Source organism: Acanthochromis polyacanthus, chromosome 22 (assembly GCF_021347895.1).
Source record: "Acanthochromis polyacanthus isolate Apoly-LR-REF ecotype Palm Island chromosome 22, KAUST_Apoly_ChrSc, whole genome shotgun sequence".
In the NCBI taxonomy this organism is placed as follows: domain Eukaryota; kingdom Metazoa; phylum Chordata; class Actinopteri; family Pomacentridae; genus Acanthochromis; species Acanthochromis polyacanthus.
This window is the reverse complement of record NC_067134.1, coordinates 28,179,048-28,186,381: the sequence shown is the minus strand read 5'-3', so window position 1 is coordinate 28,186,381 and position 7,334 is coordinate 28,179,048. Positions and strand designations below refer to the sequence as shown.

General features: G+C 39.4%; 1 pseudogene; it reads left to right on the top strand.

The window, feature by feature from the left end:
• Positions 1 to 6,337: 6,337 nt before the first annotated feature.
• The window catches only part of LOC110971902 (ATP-binding cassette sub-family C member 4-like), a 31,822-nt pseudogene continuing 30,825 nt past the window's right edge, over positions 6,338 to 7,334 (top strand).

The window sequence follows — 7,334 nt, the reverse complement described above, 5'->3', positions numbered from 1 at the left end:
CCCTTCCTAAGACAACACAGAGTTCTTCACATCAGCAGCAGATGGGAAACGACAGGAAGAACAAGTATGAGTCCTTGGGGCGTCCCGGGAGTCTACCTGGTTGAGCTGGCGACCCATAAACAGGAGCTATAGTCCCCGATGCAGTGGGTTTGAGTCCAGCCCATCCCCATTCTCCCTGCTCTCCTGTCTCTCTCCACCGTCCTATACGGTATAAAGGCTAAAAGAAATGAGGCGTTTGGCAGGCTGCCTGGTCAGATGTGATGGGGGACAGAGCAGTGGATGGCACATTCTGTTGACCTTCCAGACATTTAGCAGGAATTAAACTGGTTAAAATTCCCAATACTATCACCATGAAACCTGTCTGTCTGATTAAACTAATTACAGTGACATACGCTACAGCAACAGTTTGGAACACGCCTTCTCCTTCACTGGTTTATATAATTATTAAACATTGTAGATTGATACTGAAGACGTCAAAACTATGAAAGAACGCATGTGGAATTATGTTTAACATAAAGTGTTCATCTTCAGTATTAATCTATAGATAGAATAATACAAATGAACACAAACTATTGAATGAGAAGCGGCGTCCAAACTTTTAACTGGTAGTGTACAAAAATACAAATAATTTACATAGAATCTCCCTTCCAAAAAAGCGGTTTTTTGAGTGATGCTTCTTACATTATTCTGCATGTAGGTCTGCATGTGATGCACTGTACGCAGCTTTTCATATTACCAAAAACAGACAACATAAATCTGGTAACCTAGTGTTTGTTTTTTGTTTGCTTTTTCAATTTATTCTACCCGAGCATTACAATTAAATTCAATAAAATCGAGAGGATAGTAGAACAAACACCAAGTGGGAAATACAGCGACAGACAAACGGTTAAGGAGACAGAGGAATCTCACCACCTTAAACTGGTTTTTTGACTAAGATAAACCTGCTCACAGCAACAAGAGCTGTATTTCTTTTTTCTCTTTCAGCCGTTTGTGAAGATATGAGCTAAGTATCAGGGTTTTATATTCTGTATAGTAGTCGTTCCCGCACTAATTAGACAAGAGAGCCATGAACAAGTCAGGCCCACTGGATGATTTACAAACCTGGCTCACTGTCCTTTAAATCAAGCACCGAAATGGCACTAACTCTGGACTTCTTTTTGGAAACAACCGAAAACTGTTTACATTCTGTTACTCCACAAAACACATTCCTTAAAGGTCTACTTCCATAAAACATTTAGGAAACCATTTATTAACCTGGCATTGTTTACGTCTGTGTTTTACTATCCTGAAATGTTCCTCTTCCTGCCTTCGTGTGAAAATGCAGCACATCTTGGCATGTTAACACACCTGTACATCACTGTCATAATGTACATCTTCAATCATGAATGCATCAACATTTTTGAAAAGCTCCTCGTCCTGTAAGTGATCTAAACTTTAGTCACGCAGCAGCGATTTGTCTCACAAGACAAAATGAACGCTGTGAATTGGTAACCTGATGGATACCCAGTAAACAACATAGCTCACTAAATAAAATCAATAAGTAAACAGAAATACTTGTGAATAATGAATCGCTAACTAGGATACACTCTAGACAAAGGTGTCCAACATGTGTCCGTGGGTCAAAAGCGGTCCTCCAGAGGGTCCAATCCGGCCCTCAAAATGATAAAAATTCCAGAGAAGACATTAATTGCAGACTACAAATTAGTAAAACTATAAATTTAAACTAATTTCTAGACCATGACAAGCTGTTTTGAATAAAAAGAAAATACTAGATTGTTTGTTGTTTTTTTGTCATTGGTCTCACCTTTTGTCATTTTGTGACTCATTTTTGTAATATTTTGTCTTTTGTTCTGACTTTTGTCATATTATCTCTGTTTTTGTCATTTGTCTCATGCTTTTGTCGTTTTTGTCTTTTTTTGTCTGCTTGTGTCATTTGTCCATTTTTGTTGCATTTCTATCTCGTTTTAAATATTTTGTCTTGTTTTTGTCATTTGTATGATTTTGTCGTTTTGTTCCTTGCTTTTGTCGTTTTGCGTTTCCTTTTTGTCACGCTTGTGTTTTTTGTCTTATCTTTGTCGTTTTTGGTTTTGCTTCATTTATTGCTTTGTGTATTGTTTTTGGCATCTGTCAATTTTTTTGCTGTTTTGTAACTTTTTGTCTCTTTTTTGTTTTCATGTTTTTTGTCTAATTTTTGGTCATTTTGTGTCTCATTTTTGTAATACTTTGTCTTGTGTTTGTTGTTTTTTAAGTAAAATCCTACATCATCAGTTCCAGATAGCTGTGACTAAATGTTGTGTTCCTTTGTCGATACTCTGATCTGGAAGATGTAATGTGTAAATGATAAATTGATATGTAATATTGCTGAAACTGAAATTTATTTATTTCAGAAATTTCAGTTTGTTCATGATGTTTTGTAAAAAGACAATTCTTGAATGTGATCATTTTCAGAATTGTTATTTTTTAGCACCAAAAACAAAGGAAATATTAGGAGTTGTGATTATTTACAGGTTATTATGCTGTGATTTTACTGGTCACATGAGATCAAACTGGGCTAAAGTGACGGAACTAAAATGAGTTCGACACTCCTGATCTAGACACCCTGAACACATTGAAGAAACCAAGAACAAGAAATATAAAAATAAAAACAATGACATCTCCTTAAAGAATTACGTTGAGCTATTTTTAAAATATTCCTCGTGCAGAAAATTCCTGAGTATAAGAATCCTTTCATGTTTTTACCTTCTGACGTCAGAGACCAGAGCAGCAAAGGGTTTCTCCCAGGCATACATCTTAATTCCTGATTCCGGACACCACTTCGTTCATTGTGCGGATTCGCTATCGGTGAGACAGCCTCGTACTCCTGTGAAGGAAAGCAGAATCTGAAGTTACTACAATGTTGTTCAACAGAAATGAACACTCACAAGGAAGTCAGTAAGTACTCTAACACTTCCTTTCACAATCTTTTTGTCCTTTAAACAAGCCAAATGACAACACAGTAACAGAAATGAGTTCATGACCTAAGTGATTTACACTTTTTTTTCCAAGATGCTGTTCTTCTTGGATGTGGGTGTTTTAACCACTCACGGTTACAGAACTGACCACCGTATTAGGCCGTCTTTGTGGATAAATCACCGTCTCAATCAATAATTATGCCCCACTCAGATTCATTCATAGCAAGCATGGTACAAATAAGTTGCTATTGTTGAGCGTTTTTGTTAACTAAACTTTGTTTAGATTCTACACTTAAAGGTGGCCTATTCAACGTCACATGTGGGACGATCGTCACAGTCACAGGATTTTTATGGAGAGCAAACAAGAATTATAAAATTTATGACATTTGATAAGTGCTGCTACTTCGAAGATGCAGGAAAAGAACTGCTGTAGAATACTGCTGAACATGGTTATATACATGTATTTTACAAATCACAGTGCAGGCAGCTTCATTTCTCACTGACAGCAGCACATACAGCTGTTAAAGTTACTTGCATGCAGTTCACCAATTATTTCCCTTAAGAGCATTATTAGGTTTGACACTGTCCATAATGTTAAGGAAATCAATGAAAAGTTTAGGAGGCATCCTTGTCAACCACATTTTGGTAATCTACAGTCATTCAAGGCCAGTCTATAAAAGTCACCAAGTACAAACACCTTTCCATTTATGCAGACAGCCACTCATCCAACTCCTGGTCAGGTTATGTACAAAACACAGCTGGGATCCACTGAACCAAGCAGGTTTTTATGACATGACAAACAGAATACATGTCACAGCTATCAATGCTGGCAGTTTTTACCAACAGCCAGCACAGGTATTTTCCTTGATGGCTGTCCGAGGTTTGATGTTGAACCTTCAACTGTCCATAACTCTGATTTCCACTGATAAACCTCTGTGCCAGTCTCTGTAGAATTGACCGTCTTGTTTTATAGAGCTGAGACATAGTAAGCAGTGGCAATGGCAAAGCAGCTCTGCCGATTACCAGTGCAACTGCATATTTCTAAGCTGAAGTCTTCACATTCAGGTACTTTAATTTTACTCTGGAGAATCTCTGAGACGTAGAGCCATGATGGACACATCAGGCCATAGGTCCAAAACTGAGAAAGGTCTGATGTCCACAGTCATTCACAACCACGTTCACATTTGCAGTTCAGCTAATTAAGAATCACAGCGCTTGCTTCAGTGATCACAGGTTTTCCAACTTGAGTGTAAAGATCACAGGTGTACTCACTTTGTTGAATTTCTACTTTGGGGCCATATTTTCCAATATAGTCTTCCTAAAAGTTAGTTGATTAGACATTAGAAATGACGTGATTATTGAGAGATGATACATTTGGATCATTCTTGACCTCTCGTGTTAAATTATGTGAAAAAAGGCCAGTGAAAGATAAGTTTATAGGTGACAGCAGTCACTTCACTACTATACAAGTCCTGTATCTATAGCTCTGCCAGAGTCAGAATTTCAGTCAAATTTGGAATTTAGCTGTTCAATAAGAGGATCAACATTACCTCCTTTTTTGTAATACAGACTATCTGGTAGTCTAGGAATCCATTGGCCTGAGTTTCAGTGATAGATTTCGACCACATTGCCACCACATGCAAGAGAACTTTGGAACAGAAAATCGAGCATATAAAAATAAAGCTGCATATATGTTATAGCTGAATTGGTGGCCACTTGAATCGTCGATGTAAAAAGTCTCGTGCCCACACATTTCTCTAAGAATACATGGAAGATAGGCAGCACACACATGTTCAACCAGCACATTTCACTTTAAAAGATTAAAAACAGTGGGTAAATAATTATATAAGCAGTTCAAAATACTGACATAAACATGCGCTGAGTTGTCTCCAGATGTAAAAAACACTGCTATATCTTTAGAGTTCTCTGAGACATGGTGAGAGCTAACCTAGTCTACCAACCTCTCCACCTCAGATGGACTACCGACAGGTGGTGCAACACTAACGTGGGAGGAGAGGCTTACCAAAGGTCGGCCACACAGGTCTCATTATTTGTGTCCTGTGTTTTACCTGAACTTTGAGAAGAGTCTCCACCATGGTTTGGGTGGGCAATCAGGAACATGAGGACCACCATGCAGCCAACATGGAACAATCTCAAGCCAGAGCAGCCCCACAACGACAGCTGCCTGGAGGGGCCCCACCCACAGGAAGTGCAGAAAGATGTCACCTGTTCAAGAGAACACACTATGAAGGAGCCGTAACATCATCAGTGAAGGTTTCCTCTGAAGAAACATGTCCACTTTTCTCCTAACATTCAGTTCTGAGCAGCTTTACAGGCATCGAGTCCTCTACAGTTTCTCTCGAAGGCTTAATCCACACCAGAGTAGGGAGACGTGGTGTGATTATCATCTCACTGCCAAGAAACAAATACCTTCTGGAGACTGTGCGTTTCACAGCAGGCTCTGCCTCTGATGAACTAACTACAAGAGACAAACTGGATTGGCGCTCAGAGAGTGTAATTAAGCCTGAGCCTCCTGCCTGGTGAGGAGAATTTGCCCAGCGTTGCTCTGAGTGATGCAGTCAGGACGTGCACCAGTGAGACGCTGTAATCGGAATTCAGCCACTTTCTTAAATTTGTACATCTTTAAAACAGATCTAAAAGTCACATTTCTTTTTCCCACTACAACCACCTTTAATCTAAATCTTGCTTGGACATATATCTAACACATCTGTCTTAAATGCATTATTTCTCACTTTCACAAATCTTTCATGTGTTTATTTTTTGCATCATATATATATATTTCTGTAGTTGCATTTTCATTTACGTATTTTTAACATTTAAAGGCAAATGCATCTAAAGAGTAAAGAGATGTGATACTGGAGAAAAGACCTGGTTGTAAAACTAGAACTGATCGCATGGAAGATTCCCAGACTGTGTGAAGTTATTGGTCAGCTTCTTTGTGCCATAGCTGGACATTGCATCAGTTACAACGGCCTTTTTTCTTTTAAATATCACCTACATCATCAACCTGTGACGTCATTTGGAAAGGAGGTTGACAATCTGGCCTGTGGTGGTCTTTCCCATGGCTGAACTGCTCAGAACACAGAGCCTAAAAAAACAAAACATGAATTCAGAAGTTATCACTTTTTTCCTGCTTTTATGGCTTTCCTCCAACACAGCTCTGAAAGGATTACATGGCAGAACTTGGCATGAGGCTCAAGCACAAGGGTTCAGAATTTTTCCTGGTCCACCTTCATTTGTAAACTTGTGTTCTTTTATTAGGCCTTCCTGCTCACCTCTTGTAGATCATTGAACACATGGCCACTCTGCTCATGCCTGCCCTCTGAACATGGAAGAAGTAAAGGTGATGGATCAGCACCGGCTCGATGGGCAGACAGACAACCCCAGCTCCATACCGAGGGTCTGGTTACAAGAGGCCGTCAGGGGTTATCTGGGTCGTAAGTCCTCAAAGTACTCAATCATTCTTCCTCAGGAGGAATCGGCTGAACCACTTTAATTATCTCCTGAGTGCAGGGAAAGAGATGGAGAAGGTGAGCATCATAACATAGCAATTAAAGCTTGGCAGTGAAGATTATATACACATCTGCTCGGACAAGCAGAGAAAAAAGTAACACAGTCAATCCTTCATTTCATTAGACCGCCGTTACATACACTTCTAACAACCCAACATAATCAGTCATCTCAATCACAATCATTTCAGATTTAGTGGATATACACCTTATTCACCTTATTTCCAAAGCTTGGCACAGACATGACACTGACCTCAACGAGTGTAACAATCCAGCACTGCATATGATTTCCAGTAGCCTGAATGATACTTTGGAGAGTCGTGGTGATCGCATTCTTTGTAGCTTTCTGGAACTCCAATCCAGTATCTGTTAGAAAAAATGCATGTTGGTTCCATTATTATTGCAATTATTTATCTATCAATTTCATTTATGGCAGACCCTTTATCCAAGCAATGTACATCCGAGAGTAGATACGACACAAGCAAGGATCTAGACCAGGAGAAACAACCTGGATGGAGCATAAAATCAGTTCAAGTGTGATAATAGAACCGTGGTGCTACAGACAACGTGGGAGGTACTTGGAATAAAGGTGTTCAGTGAAGAGATGGTGTTTAGTCTTTTCTTAAAGGTTGAAACGACTCTGCAGATCCATCACCGGGAACCACAGAGGAGAAGAATCTAGCTATCGACCGGACACCTGTGTGTTCAGCTAGTACCTGAATATCAGAAGAACTATCGTGTTTGGATTAATTCTGTCTTTTCTTACAGGCCGACTGGCAATTCCATAGGTCAGGGTTTATAAAGGGGGACCAGTATTGAGGCTTTTGTAAGAGTTGGTTTTTCTGTAGCAGGT